This window comes from Tursiops truncatus, chromosome 16 (assembly GCF_011762595.2).
Source record: "Tursiops truncatus isolate mTurTru1 chromosome 16, mTurTru1.mat.Y, whole genome shotgun sequence".
Classification (NCBI taxonomy): domain Eukaryota; kingdom Metazoa; phylum Chordata; class Mammalia; order Artiodactyla; family Delphinidae; genus Tursiops; species Tursiops truncatus.
This window is the reverse complement of record NC_047049.1, coordinates 11,274,145-11,298,271: the sequence shown is the minus strand read 5'-3', so window position 1 is coordinate 11,298,271 and position 24,127 is coordinate 11,274,145. Positions and strand designations below refer to the sequence as shown.

At 44.0% G+C, this 24,127-nt stretch overlaps 1 long non-coding RNA gene across 2 annotated transcripts; it reads left to right on the top strand.

Moving 5' to 3' along the window:
- Positions 1 to 3,703: 3,703 nt before the first annotated feature.
- LOC141276781 (uncharacterized) lies at positions 3,704 to 23,903 on the top strand. Of its 2 annotated transcripts, XR_012326876.1 has the most exons (4): positions 3,704 to 4,983; positions 15,397 to 17,185; positions 18,202 to 19,099; positions 23,254 to 23,903. It is a non-coding gene; the product is annotated as an uncharacterized lncRNA (long non-coding RNA). The 2 variants fall into 2 exon arrangements; XR_012326877.1 differs by lacking the exon at positions 23,254 to 23,903 and having other exon boundaries at positions 18,955 to 20,437.
- The last annotated feature ends 224 nt before the right edge of the window (positions 23,904 to 24,127 follow it).

The following is a 24,127-nucleotide window of genomic DNA, read 5'->3' as shown; positions in this document are numbered from 1 at the left end:
GGGATGTTGAGCCAGACAGAGCATGTGTAAGGACCAGCTCATGACCTAGATCCTTAAAGGCATACATGCCCAGCCTCAGAAAACCCCCCATGCCTTCCTAGCATCCTCCCACTGATACAGGAAGGGTGTGACAGAATAGACAAACTTCCAGCAAAAAGGCCTCGGTTGGGAATCAGTTACATGGAAATTCACAGTGGACAAGCTCCAGGAGGAATACCTACAATGTGGCTCTTTATGACCTAGAGATTCTTGGAACTGCTTAGCTTCGAATCACCACGCCAGTGTGGGAATAATGTGAAAAGCAGTGAAATCACACAGCTTTAGGAGACCTTATCACCTTCCTCCTCCTTCCATCCCTCCTAGCGATATAGCTTCTGTACACCCAGAACTTCAGTTTACATAGGCTCCTCATGGCCACATGGTCTTTCTTCATATCTGAACCGTTTAGCTTCCTCTCCCATTGTTCGCTGTTTCATTATCTACATGTCTTTTTCTTTTAAATTCATATACCATACAATTGACCCATTAAAATGTACAATTCAGGGCTTCCCTGGTGGCGCAGTGGTTAAGAATCCGCCTGCCAATGCAGGGAGCACGGGTTCAATCCCTGGTCCAGGAAGATCCCACATGCCGCGGAGCAGCTAAGCCTGTGCGCCACAACTACTGAGGCCACACGCCTAGAGCCCGTGCTCCACAGCAAGAGAAGCCACTGCAATGAGGAGCCTGTGCACCGCAACGAAGAGTAGCCCCCACTCACGGCAACTAGAGAAAGCGCGTGCGCAGCAACGAAGACCCAACACAGCCAATAAATAAATAAATTAATTAATTAATTAAAAAACCAAACAACAACATTAGAACATTTTCATCACCCCCTAAACAAAACTCCACACCCATTAGCATTTACTCTCCCTTTCCTCGTAACCCTCTCCCCACCCCCAGCCCTTGGTCACCATTAATCTACTTTCTGTCTCTACCGATTTACCTGTTCTGGACATTTCATATAAACGGAAGCATTCAATATTTGATCTTTTGTGACTGGCTTCTTTCACTTAATGTAACGTTTTCAAGGTCATCCACATTGTAGCATGAATCAGGACTTCCCTCCTTTTTGGTGCTGAAAAACATCTGTTGTGTGGATACACCACACTTTATCCATTCCTCAGTGTATGAGTATTTGGGTTGTTTCCACTTTTTGGCTATTATGCATAATGCTGCTATGAAAATCTGTGTGTAAATTTTTGTGTGGACATATGTTTTCATTTCACTTGAGTATATACGCAAGTGAATATACTTGCTGGGTCACATGGTAACTCCTATGTGTAACTTTTTGAGGAACTGCCAGACTGGTTTCCAAAGCGGCTGCACCATTTCTACATTCCCACCAGCAGTGTAGGAAGGTTCCAATTTCTCCACATCTCACTCTTTACATATCTTAGTTAAAATGTTTGAGTATAGATTTGGCTGACAGCTCATCCCTTAGCACCAGGAGATACAGTTCACTGACTAGTCCACAGATTGTCTGCCTTGGGTTGGATATTCAGCCTTGGTCAACTCAGCGAGGGCCAGGGTGATGAAGCACAGTAACATGTTCAAAGCAAGGCTGCAGAACGCCCACACCTTCAGCACAGTCCGTGGGGAGGCAAGAGGTTTGAATGACGCAATTCCCTAAAGGCAGAGTGCTTGAGGATGAGACCAGCTTCATCTCAGGACGACACACACCCAGAGGGCAGCTGGCTACAGAAACAAAATGGTATTGCTTTTCTTGGGACTCTAAGCAAGGCAAATTAGGAGACCTTGTAACTAGTTTTATCTGCTTCAACCAATGCTTTGGGGTCCACATACAGTCAGGTCTCTAATTTTTCCAATTAGTTGCTGGGGCACCTGCGTGCCCTCATGGGCAAGAAGCCCCGTGTCTTCATCACAAGGCCTCTCCTTTCCTCCCTGAGTTATCCAAGAACCTCAGGAGGCACTCAGGTACAGAAAGAGAGAGAGAACAGGAGGTGAGCTTTTTTCACCAGCTAGTGCCTCAAAGTCACCCCGGTGTTGCCATTGAAAGCAGGCCCTTCCTTTTTGGGTGGACACTTGCTCCTTTTGCAGAGACCTGGCCTGGATCCCTAAGGCCACCACCTTGGGGCCACATTCCAGGCTCCAAGTTCATGGCTCTCTTGGATCACACTGATACAGCCAACAGCTGGATCCAGGACTTTCTCCTCAGCCATACCCTGTGCGGGAATCAGCATGTGGTCCCCATGAAGATGCAGCCCAAGCTTGAGGCCTAGGAGTAATGGACACGGACCTTTCCAGCTCATTGGATCGCAAACTCACACACCTGTTAGCATAAGCCGATAAACAGTTTACTTAACACAAAGAATATGGCTGCTGAGAGGGGTTCACAGTTCACCTTCCTTCCCAGGTGTGATGCAGAACAGGTGTTTATCACCATAACAAGACTCTTCTGAACACCTTCACCTGAACAAGCGTCTTAGCCAACTTCAACAGAACGCAGCTGAAACAGTCAAGCAATTTTTACCCATGGACCTCCCCCTTTGGGCCTCCAGGTATGTCCTCCTGTGAACCTTCGCTAAGCTCCTTGCCGCCCCCCAACAATCTCCCCACCTTCACACCCCACACCCCTGGTCTCCAGTTCAGATTTCTCTCACAGAATTTCCCTTGGGGCCTTTGGTATTCTTTTCTGTCGGCAACCTTTCATCTATCCCAACAGGTTTCCTGTCTTTGAATCTCAGAGAGAAAGGCCTGGGATCTGGAGATTTCGCCCCGGCAAAACTCCTTAACTGTCAGGCAAGTTTATATTCTTTCTCCCTGGCAACCGGATTTACTTATCAGGAGGTATTAAGGGAGAAACGGGCTTCAGCAACCCTTTATAAACAAAGTTGACGTCACTTTCCACTCATGGCAACGAGTGCCTACTTGCACAAAATCTTCATAACTAAAAGAATCTACACGGAGACTCTTGCCTGAATAATGAAAGTTCTAAGATTACTCTGGGTCCGCCCTCCGACACAATCATAATTATGGCATAATTTATAAATTTCTCCCAATAGGTGCCAAGTTATATTTTTAAAAAATTTAAGATAATTTTGGTGAATTATTGGGTCACAAAGTTCTTTCAGACAAAAAGAGACAAAATGATCATTAGCTCCTATATATATATATTTTGCGTGTGTGTGTGTGATACACGGGCCTCTCACTGTTGTGGCCTCTCCCGTTGCGGAGCACAGGCTCCAGACGCACAGGCTCAGCGGCCATGGCTCACGGGCCCAGCCGCTCTGCGGCCTGTGGGATCTTCCCGGACCGGGGCACGAACCTGCGTCCCCTGCATCGGCAGGCGGACTCTCAACCACTGAGCCACCAGGGAAGCCCCCCCAATATATTTTTAAACCCTGAGGGTTTAGAAATACTAAAAATATGGTAACTCTTCCATTTTGTTCATTATATTTCACCCTAACGATCAAGATTTTATAAAATACATAGTTTAAAAATAAAGTAACATTTCATAATAATGAAATAACATTTCATTCATTTCATGAAAGGTTTTAAGGATTAAGTTTCTTCGAATGATAAGAGAAAAGAGGAAGTAGGAGGTAGGAGGAAGGAGGGAGGAGGGAAGGAAGGAGGGGGTCCCAAGAATAACATTATCAATTAGTACAAAAGGTATGGCCGAGACGGTTTATTTTATTATAAATGTGATTTTATTTGTGATACATTGGAATGTGAAGCTCGAAATACTTCTTTAGAGCTAAGGCTTTACCAAAAGCTATTTGAAACTTGGAAATCTCCAGGGAAGTTAATTTATGAGCACAGACTAAAGCTGGCAGCTTCTGGCCTGGGTGGACTGTGGCTATTAAATTAGGCCCTGGGGTCCTGAGATCCTGGCTCTTCATCCCAGCATCCCCAGTAACTCACTCTGTGTATTAGCAAGCCGCTTCCCCTTGGACTCACGAAATACAGCTTCAGTTCCATGATTGCTAACAGAGGACTGAACGCCACAAATAATTAAAATCTGAGGTCAGTGATTTAACTCCATTGAGCGGTAGGGGGCGACTCATGACTGTGCTTTCCATTTTTACCCCAGCCCGAAGAAATCCTTTCCTGCTTTCTCACGAAGTCATTCTTGTGACTGTGGGCTGCATTTCAGAATGAATTCCTTCTTTCATTATTTTTTTATTTCTTATAATACAAGTAATACACTAACAGAGATCAAGGCCTTCCTTGAAAACCAAGTAAAAAAAGCAAGTACAGGATGTGGTGCTGGTCTAAGATTAGAACACAGCCATGCATTCATTCATGTTTTCATTCCATGAATAAATGAGACACCCCCATTTTCTAAAATTGGGGAGATTTGTGAATCATAAATAATCTAATTCACAATCTGATTAGAATTCTATTCCAGTAATGGAAACTGACCACACCCGTTGAGATGAGATGATATGGCCCACTCATATCTTGGTTGGTTTCCTAGCAATGTAAGCCTGACTTTGGGGGGAAAATGCAAATGGTCTTAGCACTTAATGCCAGGCTTATTCTTTCATAAGGAGCAGGGTCAAAATAAAATTTCCTCGTACAAGACAGAGCTATTTTATCCTTGTCTGAGAGTGGAAAAATTAATGATGAGTCATGTTTACTTCTTAGATGACTAGTGAGACACCCCACCACCCCACAGCCCTCTCCCGTTGCTCTTGATGGTGGCAGTAATTATGGGAAATCAGAGCACCCATCATCATTCCTGCCACTGGGACTAGAGATGCCCCTCTCCAGGCAAAATGGGCAAGGTATGGGCAGAGAAGAAACTCAGCATCATGGTAAGCCCTAAAGCCTGCCTTTGAAAGACTTGAGAAAAGAGTCAGAAGCAACTTCCTCCCTCTGTGGAAAGCGATGGTTCCATAATGGCAGATCGGCAGATCGACCCTCCTATCGAGAACAGCTAGAAAAGCTGAACAAAACATCCAAGACATGTGTTTGAAGGTGAGCTACCAAGATGGTGAGGATTTGAGGGCCAAGATCCTAGAGAAAAGGGTTAACAGAGACGTTAGTTTTGAGATATTTTCCCATTCTTAAGAGGCAGAGAAGTTTCCAGCATCTTACGCTAAGGGGACAAAAATTGGAGCCCAAGGAGGAGGAGCCCAAGTGATCACCTTAGGCTTTCAGCTGGGGCTTCCAAAGGGCTACAGCAAGGAGTGGGGTGAAAATAGAGAAACCCTCGCAAAGATTGAAGTTCAGCTTCCAGTCAGCTCTATTTCTGATTGGCAAGTTTATATTCTTGCAAGGTTTCTCAACCTGAGCGCTATTGTCATTTGGGGGCAGCTAATTCTCTGCTGAGGGGACTGTCCTGTGTCGTAGGATGTTTAGCAGCGTCCCTGGCCTCTACCCACTAGAGGTGCCAGTAGTACCCCCTCTCCCAAGTTCTGACAACCAGAGCTGCCTCCAGGCATTGCCAGTGTCCCCTGGTGAGCAGAATCACCTCTGGTTTAAAACCAGAGTGTAAGGGTATCTGCCCAGACCCTACTGCCTGCCAGAAGCAAAAATAAATCTTACCATCATCCAGAGCCTCAAATTATATCTGTAAGTTTTCCTACATGATATCCAGCACCTGATAAAAACATCACTTTAAAATAGATGACAAAGTTGACAGACATAAAAACAAATAGACACAACCACAATCATAGCGGGAGATTTTAGGACACGTTTCTCAGGAATTGATGGAATAAGCAGGGGAAAAAATCAACAAGATTTGGGCAACAGGGTTAATAAACTGTGAAGAAGGGAGAGTTTCTAGAAGGAAAGAATAGGGCAGCAGGTCCAGTTCCACAACGGTGGGGTGCGGGGGCTGGAGGAAAGGGAGGCATTAGGGGAGATGGACAGAGATGAGGAGAAAAGGAGTGTCTTTGTGGACGCCCTTATTCTGAAGGCCTAATGCTATAAGACCTCTTCACTGTGGGTGGTACAAGGGAACTGCCTAAGTGCAGACATTTCTTTTGTTCCTTCCTCTAAAATCTATACTGGCTGCTCTGTGAGATCTCCCGGCATCTCAGTCCACAACTGTGGCCTCCATCACATGTAGTGATGTTTGTGTTAGCAAAGACTAGTAAGGCGGGCAAAGGAGTGGTAAGCACTTTCTGATCAACTGGGAGTGTGTCTCCAACAGAAGAGAAGCTGAAATTCTCCTCCTCCCGGACCCCTGCCATTGAGGTACCGTTGAATATCACCAGACTTAGAGTCCTATTGTCTGAGAGCAGTTTCCAAATTGGGAGACAGTAGGACTATCTGATTCCTGTTACCACTCTCCCCTCAATATGTTAGCAAGAAGCGCTCCAGGACACAGAAGAGGAGCCTGTCCCACCTGGGTTGCACAGGTATTGTTGATACCTGCTATGTGGCAGATGTTATTCTAATTGCTACCATGACACAGAGAGTATAATAAGGCTGGGATACAGAGATGGATGAGACCTATCCTTTGCCTCCAGGGAGCTCCTCCCAGTCTAGCAGGGGTGAGGGCCTGAGCAGCAGCAAAACAAGCAAACCAATAGTTTGAACACGGTGTGCTGAGGCTCTGCATGACGGAACATAGTATGCTAATAAAATGCAGGTGTAATGGGACTCGAGTGGTTCGTGGAGAGAGAGGACAGTAGATATGGGGAAGCTGGTTTAAGCATCTTCTGGGGAGCAGGAATAAAGTGAACAGAAGTCTGCAGGTGGAAAAGTATGAAGTTCATTCAGGGAAATTTTTACTCAATAGTTATCGAGTGCCTACTCTATACCAGGCCTCATGCTAGGAGCTAGATGTACGTCAGCAAGCAAGACTCAGCCCTTCCCTCTAAGTTGCTTAGGGCTGATCCAGTCGGGAAGTTTGAAAAGGAAACAGGTGATTTCTGGGCCTTGCTGGGGAGAAATGCTACAGTGAGCTGTCTGGAGTAGCTGGAGCATGGAATGTATACAAAGAAGTAGTGGGAAATAAATACATCTGTCAGGTTCCCTAGGGGCCATATTACGCCTTAAAACTCAAGGTGAGGCCTTTTTTGCCAAATTTGACTGATAATAGGGAGCTACTGAAGTCTATTGAGCAGAGAATTGGTGTTTTACACATGTGAACTCATTAGGCAAGATGCTGTCTTATCCTCGATCCCTTCACCCGGGCCAAATCAGAGCTCAGGGTGGAATGGACAGCAGCACGTGTGTGATTGATAGGATGGATGTTGAGGCCTGAGTGCAAGCTTGTGGGGCATGGAGGTCCCCTGTCAGTATCCATCCTACTCCCACTGCCTGGGAAGATCAGGTGCCTGGCCTGGTGGAGGGGGAAGGCTCAGCAGCTGACACCCTCAGCGTTTTTCTGGAAAAAAAAATTTTTGTGACACTGACTCCTTATAGCTAGAAAGGACATTAGAGATTTTGGGCACAGCTCTCTCATTTTCAGATGTGGACATCAGTGTCCAGAGAGTTTGGGTGACTTCCCCACAGGTAAGGCAGATCTCAGATTAAACCTGATCACCAATATGGGCCTCTGATGTTGTTGCCTGCTCACTGTTTCCCCTTCTGCTAACAGAAGAACCGCAGTTTTACTTTGGGAAAACTCTGATCCCCCACTATCAGGCCACCTGGCTCAGCTGGGGCCTTTTTCCTTTCTATACCATTTCTCAGGCTTGGCTCATCAGAGCCCCAGCACCAGCTCTGTGGCTTTTGCTGAAGCTATGAGAATCTTTTCCTGGAGAACCTGGAGCTTCCAGGGGTCACTGTGCAGAGAGAACATCCCACAAAACCGTCAATCAGGGGAGAACAAAGCTGAGAGGTGGAGAGAGTGAGACCAAGGTCTGATGACATAGTTTGACCCCTGGATCCAGCCATGCCTGATGGATATTGACTCCTGGACATTTTTTTTTTAATTAATTAATTTATTTACTTTTGGCTGTGTTGGGTCTTTGTTTCCGTGCGAGGGCTTTCTCGAGTTGTGGCAAGTGGGGGCCACTCTTCATCACGGTGCGCGGGCCTCTCACTGTCGCGGCCTTTCTTGTTGCGGAGCACAGGCTCCAGACGCACAGGCTCAGTAGGTGTGGCTCACGGGCCTGGTTGCTCCGCGGCATGTGGGATCTTCCCAGACCAGGGCTCAAACCCGTATCCCCTGCATTGGCAGGCAGATTCTCAACCACTGCGCCACCAGGGAAGCCCGACTCCTGGACTTTTCAGTATGTGAACCAATACATTTTCTTATTTGTTTTGTGCTGTGTTTCATTTGCAAGTGTGTCTGAACTAATACATTCCTGACGTGTGTTCCTTTTTCCTTTTGAGCCACAAATGCTAATCCTTGGGTTTCTCTGGCAGGGTCACTGAGGTCTGTGACACAATTTCTTTCCCCATCTATTATTGACTTCTGCTGTGGAGACTCTCCAAGCAGGACAGTGATGGCAGCAAGGAGTGAGTGAGGCAGTTAGCCATGGGCCTGCAACATAGAGAGGAGGAACACCTAGGGAGTTCCCTGGTGGTCCAACGGTTAGGACTCAATGCTTTCACTGTCGTGGGCCCGGGTTCAGTCCCTGGTTGGGGAACTAAGATCCCGCAAGTGACACATGGTGTGGCCAAAAAATTAAAATAAAATAAAGACTTGAGCCTGCATTTCATTCATCTCAGTGGATTTCTGTAGTAACATCAACGTTAGCAGAAATACAGGCAACTTGTTCAAATGAGAAACTAACCAAGATATAGATAATTCATCATTTTTGTCTCTTGTTTTCAAATTATATGTATAATATGTGTGTGCATGTGTGTGCAGGTATACATATTATACATATATTAATATGTGTGTATATATGTATGTATATATAGATTATACATATATGAGTAAGTGATATATATATATATATATATATATACACATATTCTGATTTTAGAAGTAATATACTACTTCCATTGAAGAAAATTCAGAAGGCAAAAAACATATGCAATGAAGAAACTCTTCCATAATGTTAACACCCAGGGAATACTGCTATTGGCATTATGTTATATTTACCTTTACTGTTTTTTCTATACATGTATAATTTACAAAATTATCAGGTTGTATATTCAGTTTTGAGTATTGTTAAATGAAAAAGCAAGCTGTAACATGTAAAAGAATGAACTTAGAACACTCCCTAACACCATACACAAAAATAAACTCAAAATGGATTAAAGACCTAAATGTAAGGCCAGACACTATAAAACTCTTAGAGGAAAACATAGGCAGAACACTCCATGACATAAATCACAACAAGATCCTTTTTTGACCCACCTCTTAGAGAAATGGAAATAAAAACAAAAATAAACAAATGGGACCTAATGAAACTTAAAAGCTTTTGCACAGCAAAGGAAACCATAAACAAGATGAAAAGACAACCCTCAGAATGGGAGAAAATATTTGCAAATGAAGCAACTGACAAAGGATTAATCTCCAAAATTTACAAGCAGCTCATGCAGCTCAATAACAAAAAAACAAACAACCTAATCCAAAAATGGGCAGAAGACCTAAATAGACATTTCTCCAAAGAAGATATATAGATTGCCAACAAACACATGAAAGGATGCTCAACGTCACTAATCATTAGAGAAATGCAAGTCAAAACTACAATGAAGGGCTTCCCTGGTGGCGCAGTGGTTGAGAGTCCCCCTGTCGACGCAGGGGACATGGGTTCGTGCCCCGGTCGGGAAAGATCCCACATGCCGCTGAGCCTGTGCGTCCAGAGCCTGTGCTCTGCAACGGGAGAGGCCACAACAGTGAGAGGCCAGCGTACCACAAAAAAAAAAAAAAGAAGAAAGAAAAAGAAAAAGCAAGTTGTAGAAGAGAAGGTGAATGGCAGCTTTTTTGTTGTATTTATGTCTATATCATATGTTGGTACTCTCAGGTCTGGAAATATATGTCATACTATTGATATAAATAGATTCTCTCTGGAATTGAAACACAGGAAACTTTTACTTTGTAAGCTCTACATTACTATATTCCCTGAACTTTTTGGAAAAACTATGGGTTTCCCTTTGTTTTTGTTTTTTGGAGATTTTTTTAAAGCATTTTAAAACAATTAATTTATTTATTCTTGGCTGCGTTGGGTTTTGTTGCTGCGAGTGGGCTTTCTCTAGTTGCAGAGAGTGGGGCTACTCTTTGGTGCAGTGCGCAGGCTTCTCATTGCGGTGGCTTCTCTTGTTGTGTAGCATGGGCTTTAGGCACTTGGGCTTCAGTAGTTGTGGTTCAAGGGCTCTAGAGCGCAGGCTCAGTAGTTGTGGCATGCAGGCTTAGTAGTTGTGGCATGCGGGCTCCAGCGCACAGGCTCAGTAGTTGTGGCACACAGGCTTAGTTGCTCCGCGGCATGTGGGTTCTTCCCGGACCAGGGCTCGAATCCGTGTCCTCTGCATTGGCAGGCGGATTCTTAACCACTGTGGCACCATGGAAGTCCCTAAGTGTTTCCTTTGTTATCTAAATAAAGGCAAATAGCAATTTCTTTAGCATTAATTCCTCATTCCTTGTTTAATATCATTTATGCAGCTGAACATTACTATTTTTTTTTTTTTTTTTTTTGCGGTACGCGGGCCTCTCACTGTTGTGGCCCCTCCCGTTGCGGAGCACAGGCTCCGGACGCTCAGGCTTAGTGGCCATGGCTCACGGGCCCAGCCGCTCTGTGGCACGTGGGATATTCCCGGACCAGGGCACGAACCCATGTCCCCTGCATCGGCAGGCGGACTCCCAACCACTGCGCCATCAGGGAAGCCCTGAACATTACTATTTATTTCCCAACTCATCTGCTAAAACCAGTGTTTAAGTGAGCTGTATCAAAACAGCCAGAATATAACCAACTCCATCGTTTTTTTTTCCCTTTGGCTGCGCTGCGTGGCTTGTGGGATCTTAGTTCCCTGACCAGGGATTGAACCTGGGTCACCTGTAGTGAAAGCACTGAGTCCTAACCATTGGACCACCAGAGAATTCCAGCCAACTTCATCTCTGAAGCTCTTTATTAGAGCCGGGTGCTGATAAAGTCCAACGGGAAGCAATCACATACAGCAGTCAAATGTTACCAGGCAGTGACTTAGCAAGTCTGTGAGGCATTTGACATGACATATTATACATCGAACCCAAGCTGCTAAAGGCCTGATAGAATGACATGGTGGATTAAGACAGAGCACAAAGTCTTTGTGGCTCCTCCCTTACTAGGAAGCATGATCAGCGGGGCAGCTGAGAAGAGACCCACTCTGACCTGGGGAGCACATGCAGGTCAGATGCATCAGTGCCAATGACACTGGGCTCATGGGCTCTGTTTGAGGATGATCTCACCACCCACCTCTTCTGAGACCTTGCTTTATCCATTATCTCAGCTCTCTCGAGTGTCCAACTTCTCTCTCTCTCTCTTGATTTTCCCATCAGCATTAAAATATCCTTAAGTCATTCTCATCACTCTATCCAGTTAGTGCCCCATCTCTCTCCTCCCTTGCAAAACCAAGGTTCTGGAGGGAGTTGTCTACACTCACCACCTCTACTTCCTCACTTCCTGTTTTGCTCAAGTTCCTTTGGAATAGAGACACTTCTGGCTGGTACAAGGGAGCTGCCTCTTGCAGGAACACACTAGAAACCATGTGCAAATCTAGACATAAGACACTGAAACAAAGCTGGTCCCATAGAAACTTGGAATAAGAATTGCAAGCCCATCAGGATCAGATGTTCCTCATCTTTCCTCCCTTCCCCTCCACTCTTCTCCCTTCCCCTTTCCTCCTCCCCTCTCTCTCTGTTTCTCTCTGACCATCTCTTCTATTCTCCCCTCTCTCTACTTCTCACCTAGCACCATCCCATAATGACCACTCCAGCTCCAGTCAACCTCAGAATCTTTAACCCAGCTCCCACTGTCAACAGACAGATGCCCAAGAGAGATGGAACCTAATTAGCCTGGTAATTTCCTCAATAGAGGAGACGAGTCAGGTCTCTGACCTCATATTACAGGATGTGGCTATTTAGGGCCAAAGGATCATGCACGGGGCAGCCTCCCTTATAAGGGGCTGCGGAGGGGGAGAGCAGGCCATTAGAAGCATCTTTGTTTTCCTCCCATTCACTCTTCAACCCAAGGCAATTGGCTTATGTGCTCAGCAGTCCAGAAGCTGCTCTCACCAAGGTCATAAACAAGGTCTTCGTGGTTGAATCCAATGGCTAGTATTCATTTCTTTCTGTCTATGAACATTCCGTGGCTTTTAAAACTGTTGACCCTTTTCCTGTTCCTTTGCATACAACTTCCATGACATTGACACTCCTTAATTCTCCCCCTACCTTTCTGGCTGCTTTCTTCCAGCCTGTCTTGTGGGCTCCTCTTTCTCTAGCTCTCCTTTCTTTTTTTTTTCTTTTTATTTATTTATTTTTGGCTGCGTTGGGTCTTTGTTGCTGCACATGGGCTTTCTCTAGCTGTGGCGAGTGGGGGCTACTCTTCATTGAGGTGCGCGGGCTTCTCATTGCAGTGGCCTCTCTTGTTGTGGAGCAGGGGCTTTAGGCGCTCAGGCTTCAGTAGTTGTGGCTCAAGGGCTCTAGAGTGCAGGTTCAGTACTTGTGGCGCACAGGCTTAGTTGCTCCGCGGCATGTGGGTTCTTCCCGGACCAGGGCTCGAACCCGTGTCCCCTGCATTGGCAGGCGGATTCTTAATCACTGTGCCAGCAGGGAAGCCCTAGCTCTCCTTTCAAAGTCAGCCTTCTTCTGTGCTCAGATTTCCTTTCTTCTCCAGAGTCCTTTCTTCCTGCTGGTCCCTCTACAGGCACCCACACGGCCTTAATCACCTGCTCTATACTAATAACTTTCTCTACCTGCCTGACCTCCTCCCAGACCTCTTAACCAACTGGACAGCTCCACCTGCGTGCCCCACAGGTACCTCAAAGTCATTGTGTGTACATTTGAACTCACCACCTTCTCCCTCAAACTTTTTCCTCCCTGGATGTTTTCTTTCCTTTTTCTTTTTTTCCCTATTTATTTGGCTGTGCCAGGTCTTAGTTGTGTGTTCAGGATCTTTAGTTGCAGCACACAGGATCTAGTTCCCTGACCAGGGATCAAACCCGGGCCCCTGCATTGGGAGCACAGTCTTAACCACTGGACCACCAGGGAAGTCCCTCCCTGGATGTTTTCTACTTCAGAAGATGTCACCACCCCCTTGCTCAAGCCAAGAACTGGGCCTCATAATTTATGCCTCTCTTTCCATCACTCTCCACACCCAACCAAATACCAAAAAAGAACAGACAGTAATTCCTTAATATATCAAATACCTGGTGCTCCACCTTCTAAGTGTCTCTTCGTTTTTTTTCTTTTTCCTTCCCACCATCACCATTACTCCTAGGGTCATTCAAACAGCCTCTAAACCGGGCTCTCCACCTTCAGTTTTCCAACCACTCCAATCCAGTTACCCCACTATAGCCAGAGTAGTCTTTTTCCTTTTTAAAAGAAATATGGTTTTACTACTTTTATATATATACAAAAACTCAAACCACTATGAAAAATGGAGTCAGGCCTGCTTTACTATAAATATGTACTTTTATTACTTTTAACCTTTTTGCAGAATTTTGAATGTACATTAAAGAAGACAGAATACTATAATGTTCCTGTGTTCCTATTCCCCCAGCCCTAAAAACCATCAACCCAGACCAGACCTGTTGTATCCCTATCCCAACCTGCTCCCCACTCACATAATATTTTGAAGCAAATCCCATATGTCCTATGATTTCATTCATAAATATTTCAGTATGGATTTCTAAAAGGTAAAGACTTTTAAAATACCATTATCACGCTTTAAAATAATTAACAGTATAACTCCTTTTGCATCCCCATCGTGTCATTTAACTAGATCCTCAGTCTTCTGTATTTGCTATATATTGGTAGTTGGACTTAGGAGATATTTTAGTCAGGTCGGGCTGCCATAACAAAATACCATAGGTTAGTTGGCTTAAACAAGAGAAATCTATTTCTCTAGTTCTGGAAGCTGGGAAGCCCAGGATTAGGGTGCCAGCATTGCTGAGTTCTATGAAGGCTCTATTCCTGGCTTGCAGACAACTGCCTTCGTGCTATGTCCTCACATGGTAGAGCGAGAGCTCTATCTCTCGTCCTCTTCTTATAAGAATATTAATTCCATCATGGGGACCCCACCCTCATGGCCTCACTTAAAACTTAATGGGCCCACCTCCAAATACCATCACATTGAGAGTTATGGTTTCAACATATACATTTTGGGGTAGGGGGGGTAAGGGGGGCACAAACATTCAGCCCATAACAGAGAGTATCGTATTTTATTAGCAGTATCATTGCATCACACTCTTAATATTCGGGTCTTAAGGTTAATTGGTTTTCCTTAGCATCAATAGTTTGAATTTCCTAGACAAGTAGATGTTTCTAAATCTGATTCTGAGGACTTCCCTGGTGGTCCAGTGGGTAAGACTCTGCACTCCCAATGCAGGGGGCCTGGGTTCAATCCCTGGTCAGGGAACTAGATCCCACACGCTGCAGCGAAGACCTAGCACAGCCAAAATAAATAAATAAATACTTTATCAATCAATCAATCAATCTGATTATGTCCTCCCCTACTTAAAATCCTTCAGCAATGCTCCCATTTTCCTCAGGCTAAAGGCCAAAGGAGTGATCATGTGATTATTCTCTGGCCATTACAGTTGGCTAAGGGGTGAATATGTGACCCAAGCTAGACCAATGAGAACGCTTTATCAGCTTTTTCTGCCAGAGCTGCTGGGACTCTCTTTTGCTGTCCACTGACCCTAGGTGAGGCTCAGAGAAATTCCTCTGGAACGTCTCTTGTTTCCATGAAGGGACCTCTGCTAGCACCTGGTTCTTAACCCTGGCTGCACAATCAGAGAGATGTTTTAAAAATACACTAGCCCATGAAAGAAGCCAGACACTAAAGACCACATATTGTATGATTCCATTTTATGAAACGTCAAGCAAATCCATAGAGAGAGAAAGTAAATTGGTGGTTGTCAGGGGATAGAGATAAGGAGGAACGGGCAGTGACTGCTAATGGATCTGAGGTTTCTTTCTGGGATGATGAAAATGTTCTGGAATTAGATGGCAATCATAGATGCACAACTTTGTGAATATACTAAAACCACTGAGTTTTACACTTTTAAAGGTGCGTTTTATGGTATATGAAGTATTTCTCAAAGAAGCAATCCACGAGTCCAGATGCCCCCCCAAGGCATGGACAATTTTGGAAAGCTCCCCAGGTTATTCTAACGAGTAGCAAGGCTTTCCATCCACTCTTAGACTAACACACCTGCTCCCTCCCTTCCCCACTCCCTCCTCTCCAGGAGAAGTAGAGAAGCTAGGGAGAGAGCTTTTAGCATGCCTGCTTGACTTGTGTCTCTGTCTCTCTCCCTTTCTCTTTCTCTTCCCTCTCTCAGATCAGTTCCCCTGGGAAGATATCAAGAAGCCCAGCTATGGCCATAGTCTCTGTTACGGACTGAATTGTGTTTCCCCCCATTTAAATGTTGGAATCCTAACACCCGGTGTGAATTTCTTTGGGCATAGGGCCTTTAAAGAGGTAACCAAAGTAAAATGAGGTCGTAAGGTGGGGCCCTGTCCTCATCAGAAGAAGAAGACACACCAGGGATGAGCTCACACAGAGCAAAGGCCATATGAGGAAAGAGAGAGAGTCTCAGGAGAAAGCAAAACTGCCGACACCTTGATCTTGGACTTCCAGCCTCCAGAACCGTAAAAAAATAAACTCCTGCTGTTTAAGCCACGAGTCTATAGTATTTTGTTATTGCAGCGCTAGCTGACTAATACAGTCTCCAGTCCAGCTGTTCTGGTGGTAGAGCACGAGGTAGGCAATCATATCTGTACATAATGATAATTTTGTCTTACCTTTTCTAAGTGTTATGCCTCTTATTTTTAAAAATTGTGTTATTGTGGTGTCTAGAACTTCCAGGAAAAATGCTGAATAATATCTGGAATAACAGACTTCCTTGTCCTGTCCCTTGACTTAATGCCTCTAGTATTTCACAGATAATATGATGTTTTCTTTTCATTTCTGATTGCTGAGTCAGGTTGCTATAACAAAGTATCACAGACGGGGTAGCTTATAATCAACGGATATTTATTTCTCACAGCCCTGGAGGCTGGAAGGCCGGGTGCCAGCATGTCGGTGTGATGGCTCTCTTCTGGGTCACAGACCTCTCGCTGTATTGTTATGTGACACAAGGGGTTAGAGACCTCTCTGGGGCCTAAGAGCACTAATCCCATTCATGAGGACTCCATCCTCATGACTTAAGCACCTCCCAAAGGCCTCACCTACTAATGTCATCACCTTTGGAGGTTAGGATTTCCACATATGAATTTGGGGAGGTTACAAATATTCACACCACAGCAGACACTTTTCTTCAAGTTAATCCAGCTTGACAAACCACCTTGTTCCCACCCAGCTGTCCAGACACTTCTGAGGTTTCCTCTACACACTCACTAGGCTATAAACAAAATGAACTACAGACTATTTCTTGGACTTGCCATTCTCTCTTGTGGCTCCGTGCCTTTGTACAACCTCTTCTTCATCCCAGGAACACCCTTCCCAACCTTCAAATGTCTGGCAGCTTAAAGAGAACCAGATAAAATTTTAATTCCTCTTTAGGCCCAGGACATAGGGAATAAGATTTCTCCTTCTCTTCCCATTTGGGAGAATATCAGAGGAAGCATTCCTATCACCCTTGCTCTCTCCTAGGGCAGAGGTGGACAGTCTGATTGCACCACTCTCAGCAGTGGGTGGGGTGAGTGATCTTAAAGGCAGGGCCCAAGCTGCACCCTTCTTTCACTTCCTGAGTTCACACATGATGCTGACCACATATGTGTGGTTAGCGCCCCTTGACAGGGCCACCCTCCTCAGGGTGGGCCAGGGAAGCAGGGATCTGTCTTTCTCTCTTTTCCAACATCTCCACTGTGACTGAATGGGTAGATCCCATGACCCTTGCCCTGGGGTCCTGCTATCTTCAGCTCAGCAGAGAGAGAGGAGGACTACGTCTCCCTCAGGCCTAGGTTTAAGCATGTTCACGTCAGCTTTTATCGGAGCTTTGCATGAAGTTTGGTTTTCTATTTCCCATTTAGCTGGAGATCCTCGGACATGTCTTTAGCTGGTGTATATCCTGGAGTACGGGGAAGGTGAGAGACTCTCACGCAGTGCTCTCATCAAATGTTTGCCAGGTAAATGAGGGGATTGATTTATGTACCCAGCCTTTCCCTCCTCTGGTAATAGCTACCGTTACTGACTACCTTCCAGGAGCCAGGCCCTTACATGATCTCACTGCATTGTGCCAACGACTCTATCAAATATGTATCATTATTTCCATTTTATAAAAGAAGATATCCTATATACCACTACCATATTAACTCTCCTGGAGAAAATCTCTGCTTTAAAAAATCGACCCCCATTCCTTACAAAATCCAGCCCCAGTGTCATCAGTCTTCACTTCGGCTGACTCCTTAGGAGCTCAGAACCCACCACACCGCTGTGTTGGCCGTTGTGTTACTGATCTTGCTGAAACATGCACTCTCCTCCCTAGTTCCTTCATTCATTCAATCACACATATTTATTGAGCACCTACTATGTGCTGGGTACTGAATCGGGTGATGAAGATAGACAGGGTCCCTGCCCCCAGGGGGCTTTCCTGTACCAGGTCAAGACTTGAACAAGCCCAGTGAGTGTTGTAGAGGAGAACTGAGGGCTGAGTGGGTGTGAGACAGAGAGACGTAATCTAATTTGGGGAGCCAGGGAAGGCTTTTGTGAAGAAGTGATGGATTTAAGCCTACATTTCTGTGTGCTTGCTCAGGCCGCCCCTTGGGCTGGAACACCCTTCCTGCTGGTTTTCTCTGATCCCCTTTCATTATTCAATATCCATGTCCATTGAAATCTCCAGAAGTCTGTCCTTGATCTTTTTGTTAAAATATGAAGTAAGAAGATGATAAGAAGTGCAAAAAAAAAAAAAACTTTAGAAATAATTTCATCATAGAAGTAGAGACTGTTCATTGTCTTCCAGTATCTCTTCTCCTCTTCTCTTTGGTAATAGAAACCTAAATTTTAGCTGAAGACTATTTCCCCACCTCCTTTGCAGCTACGCTTGGCTGTGGGCTGTAAGTGGAAGGGGCAGGTGCTACTAATAGATGTGCCCTTAAAAGGAGGAACGAGCTCCTTTTATTCTCCTTCCCATCCTATTGCTCAGTGGACATGAAGGCTGGATATCCATCTTGGACCGTGATAATGGGACCACCTCCTCAGGATGGGAGAAAAGAAGCTGCAAGTAGCCTGTGTCCCAGGTGCCTGGAGAAACACTGTTTCCTGTGGCTGCCATAACAAATTACTACTAAGTGTGTGGCTTAAAACAACAGAAATTTATTCTCTAACAGTTCTGGAGGTTAGAAGTCCAAAATCAAGGTGTTCGTAGGGCCAGGCTCCCTCTGAAGTCTCTAGGGAAGAACGCTTCCATGTTTCTTCCACCTTCTAGTGGCCTCAGCTGCTCCTTGGCTTGTGGCAGCATCCCACCTGTCTCTGCTTCAGTGTTCACATAGCCTTCTCCTCTGTGTGTCTCTCTGTCTTCTCTTCTTATAAAGACACCAGTCATTGGATTTAGGGCCCACCCTAAATTGAGGATGATTTCGTCTTGATATCAACATAATTACATCCACAAGGACCCTATTTACAAATAAGGTCACATTCTGAGGTTCCATGTGGACATGAATTTGGGGGAGACACTCTTCCACCCACTATACCCACTATCCATCTCCAGAACTTTTTTCATCTTCCCAAACTGAAACTCCATACCCGTTAAACAGTAACTCCCCATTCCCCCTCTCCCCAACCCCTGACAACCACCATTCTATTTCCTGTCTCCCTAAATTTGACTCTTCTAGGTACTTCATATACGTGAAATCATACAATATTTGTCCTTTTGTGACTGACTTATTTCACTTTTCAGGATGTCTTTGAGTAGGCAGCATCACTCTTAACTGCTTCAGCCTAAAAGTGACACGTGTCGCAGTCCATTGGCTAGATTTAGTTACATGACCCCAGAGGAACTACAAGCAAGGCTGGGAAATGTAGAGGAGGACATGGAATATTTGGTGAGTACTAGGTTCCATGACATACACCCGTGTCACGTGACAAATTCTCTTTTTACTTAAGCTAGCTTGAGTTGGTTGCTGTTACAACCAGGGAATTCAAATCATACCCATTCTGTACATGCATCTCAATATCTGGTGAATGAGGAAGCTCAAAACTGGGGACTCTGGGGTTTCCCTGGTGGCTCAGTGGTTGAGAGTCCACCTGCCGATGCAGGGGACACGGTTTTGTGCCCTGGTCCGGGATGATCCCACATGCCGCGGAGCGGCTGGGCCCGTGGGCCATGGCCGCTGAGCCTGTGCGTCCGGAGCCTGTGCTCTGCAACGGGAGAGGCCACAACAGTGAGAAGCACGCATACTGCAAAAAAAACAAAAAACAAAAAACTGGGAACTCTGTAAACAACAAGGTCCTACTGTACAGCACAGGGAACTGTATATTCAATATGCTATGATAAACCGTAATAAAAAGAATATATGTATGTATAACTGAATAATTTTGCTGTTCAGCAGAAATTAACACAACATTGTAAATCAACTATACCTCAGTAAAATTTTTAAAAATTAAAAAAATTTTTAAAACTGGGGACTCTGTTACTAGCTGGTAATATTTTTGTGCTGCTATTCAAAATCAGAAGTATAGGTTGTTGATGTTAAAGAACCCTGAGTCCAGAGTTAAGGTAATCTTCTAGTTTGACTTTCTGTAGACACGTACCCATTCGACCAGCATTTATTAGACAAAGTGCATTGAGCACTTATGACGGATGCATCAAGAACTATGAGGACTGTGGTGACACCACACCGAATAAAATTTGGCTCTATTCTAGTTAATGGAAAATATTGTCTTTCCTCTGTTGATTATAATTACTTGCTTGACCTATGACCCACATGTTTTATTATTAGACGGTTCTCTTGATGGAAATTTATGAGTATACCATGAGTATATTTTTGAGTTGTGTAATTTCACTTCCTTTTTCTTTCTCAACACTTTTACTATTGATAATACTGTATCAAAATTTCCCCTTTTTTCTTTTCTTCTTTTCTTTGTATATGTGCTGCCGAAGCGAGCACTCTTCTTTTCTTTGTATTTCTCTTTTTTGTGAAGTTAAATAACAACAATGCCACATTTCATAAACTTTTATGAAATCTTCTGCCATCTAACCAGGAATGACTTCTCAAAACTTTTAAGCAATGGAATAACTTTTCTAAATCTGTACTTGATGACCCAGAGCCTATGATTTGACATTACTGCACAGTGTAAGAGATCAGCATGGCAGTGATATGTAAATTTCTTATATGAATGTAGAATTAGGTACAAAGAAGGAATCAGTGATGTGTTGAGGTGATCAAGACACCTGGGTTCTAGTCCTGGGTCTGCCCACAAATTAACTGCATCACTTTGGGCAAATTCCTTAAATTCCCTAGACTTTGGCCCTTCATCTGTAAAATAAAGCTGTTAAACTAACTGGAAGTCCCTTTTCCCCTTAAATTTCTATGCTTTTATGATTCTAGAGAGAGCCATAAGGAAGAGAGAGTGAAACAGCTGGGACAATTAGGAAACTGTTTGGAGAAAGAAAAAAGATAATGAGGGGAAAGGAAAATTCCAAGGACAAAGAAGCAATATAAAATAATTCAGAACAGCAGAAAGCAAAGGAGTAAAGTAAAACAAGGTGAAAAGGAGGAAATAGAAGCTTAAATTTTTTTTGGAATTGCAAAAGATAAATCATGTGAAGTTTTAAGCCAAAGAGGAAGAAGAAATCTATTTATATTTCTCTTCCATTAAGACAAATCCTTCAGAAGTTACTATGAATTGCCTCTCTAGGGTTTAGCAATTCTAAAGAAAAAAAAAAAAGAGCTGGACTTCCCTGGTGGTGCAGTGGTTAAGAATCCTCCTGCCAATGCAGGGGACATGGGTTTGAGCTCTGGTCTGGGAAGATCCCACATGCCGCGGAGCAACTAAGCCCGTGCGCCTCAACTACTGAGCCTGCGCTCTAGAGCCCGCGAGCCACAACTACTGAAGCCTGCATGCCTAGAGCCCGTGCTCTGCAACAAGAGAAGCCACTGCAATGAGAAGCCCTCACAGCAACAAAGAGTACCCCTGCTTGCTGCAACTAGAGAAAGCCCATACGCAGCAACGAAAACCCAATGCAGCCAAAAATAATAAATTAAATAAATAAATTTAGTTTTTAAAAAAAGAGCTGATATCTAGCAGTGACTTTGAGCTATCAGCTTGTTAATACTAGCGCATTGTCATTATTGAGTGAATAAATGCTTTTTAAGGAGAAGGTAGACAGAGAATGTTGTGGGCTAAAGTGAGACAAAGTGGGGTCACCCATGAATGAACCATTCAACTTTGTTGGTTCTCCTCCAGCCTAAGAAAGAGCGATTACATTTCATGACTTCCTCCAGCCTTCCAACAAAGCACAGTACAGAGGAGGAGAACAATGCTTAGCTCACAGCCACCTGACTCACATGACAATGGGGCCCTGTTGTAAGGTGTTGTATGAGTGGCTTATTCTGACTGTTGGTGGGTCAGAGGCAACACTGCACAAGCAGAAACAGCAGCCCCTAAACAAACCGTGGCTTAGTACAGAAAGAAGGAAGGAAGTGTCTATTCCTGGCTTTTCCCATCCTCTCTACTCTTCTTGCTGGTCCCAGTTGTCTTGCTCTTGTGGTCAGAAGTAGGGTGCATCTGTCCGTCCCCTTTATCCTCTTAGGGCCTCTGAGATGTTGGCAAATTCCTGTGTGCTCTGCCTCTTATCGTCCTCATCCCTAAATAGGGATGATCATGTACATCATGTTAAGTAGACTGATGGTGCCTACTACAGAGTCTCATGCAGAATGAAAGCTCAAAAATGTTAATCATTCTTATAACATGCTTTCCCTCCATGGACAGTCTTTTTCCTTTCCAAAGAGTAGATGAATTGTTTAGAGCAGAATACCACATTTTGGAAGAAGTTTCCTCTGAAAAATGATGTTACCAGCTTTAGGGATGGGAATGTGAAATTTTTGTAATGGAAAAGTCACACAAGATATTACAGATAGAGTCTATGGGACAATAAGTTTTAAGTCATAGAATCATGAATCTTGGAGATGGAAAGAACTCCTAGAGAGCTTATTCAGAAAGGGATTCTGGGCTATTGCACCAGTAAACACGTTGTTATTCTCCCTTTTTGCCTGGAGAGTCATGGCTTTTGGTGGTTTTGAGAATATTTACCCTAGGTAGCAATATCCTGTTCTTAAAATGACCATTGTGGATTGAATTGTATCCCCCCAAAAGATATGTTTATATCCTTACCCCTGGTATGTGTGGATGTGACCTTGTTTGGAAATAGGGTCCTTGTAGGTGTGATTGAGTTAAGATGAGGTCATACTGGAGCTCTAATCCAATGGCTGGTGTCTTCATAAGAAGAAAAAAATTTGCACACAGACATACAGACCCATAGGGAGAACACCACGTGACAATAGAGGCAGAGATTGCAGTGACGCATCTACAACCTGAGGAACACCAAGGGTTGCCGGCCAGCACCAGGAGCTGAAAGAGGCAAGGGAAGATTCTCCTGTAGAGCTTTCAGAGAGAGCATGGCCCTGCCAACACTTTGATTTTGGACTTCTAGCCTTCAGAACTGTGAGAGGATAGATTTCTGTTGTTTTAAGCCACTCAGTGTGTGGTAATTTGTTACAACAACTGCAGGAAACTAACACATTGACCAAATAACATCTCTTTGTCCCCTGTCTTATCTGTAGAATAGAACTAATTCTTGCTCTCAATAGCTTTGAAATTTCTGATGGAGATAATTATCAATACACAGTATTTTATATTAAAATAATATACATTTGGACTGGGGAAGCTTTCTGATGGCTGAGTTGGTAAGCTCCTAGGAGAAAGAGAGACACTCTCTCTACAAGTCCTCTTCTGTGCTGATCCATCCAGGGCAGGAGATCCTGTTGGGAGAAGCCAGGCCCCACCAAAACCATCTGTGAGCGCTACTGATATTTACTCCCTGCTACCTCAAAATAAAAATACGTCTTTTAAGTATTTTGAGCTCTATAGAGGCTGCTGTGGAAAATTAGAGGTAGCAGTAGCTTCCTTTGCCTCTTTTTTTTTTTAAACTGGATTTCCCTTCCTCAGAGCTTATTATTCATATCTTTTCCCTCAGGACATCTTCTCCTTGGTACCTGATGATAAATAATTCTTGTTCTGATGTCACTGGTGATTCCACACCTGAGCAAGGTATTATTTTTCCATTCTATCAGGAACTCAGCTATTTATTTCCATTCGTTCATAGACTTGTAACCCAGAAGGATATTTTGGTTGAATATATTCCCTTACATGTAAGGTTGTAAAAATGAATTAAATGGAATACATCCCTAGCACTGTGGGGTTTTTTTTCCTTTTATATGTGAAACCCTGTTTTAATAGGTAAACCCTGTTGACTTCATGCTTTTTTTTTTTACATCTCTCACTGCTACAGTGAATCACATAGAACCTGCAACTGCCACTAAGCAGATGACTGGAAAAGGATCTGTTGCTTAATTACATCTTCATTAGTGATAAACTCTCTGGTCTCATACTTTCTAACTCCAAAACAGGTTTTGTCTTGGCTGTTGAAAGAGAAATCCTCTGTCCTGGTGTTGGGAATATTTTTCTGTGCTTACTTTCTGGCTTCAGCGTTCATCTTCCTCTAGGGCATTGCTAATATTCTTTTTCTTCAAGCCCTAAAGAGAAATATGAATAGTTATTTGGTTTTATTTTTTTCTCCCAACACAATCCTTTGGCTCTCATTGTGCCTCTGAAATGTAGGCTTTTTCTTTTGCCCATCATTCACCTTTTTTCGTGTGCTTTAAGAAGACACTTTCTCACATTAGGGGTTGGTTATAATTGAGGTTTTTATGATTTAAAAAAAGTAATTATTCTCAGTCATCTTGCTAATTCACACTCTTGGTGCTATTTTTAGCATACAGCAAACCTGTTGTTTTAGATTAATTAATAATGGAACTGAATTTCTCAACTCTGGTTTTTTCCATTTTCTC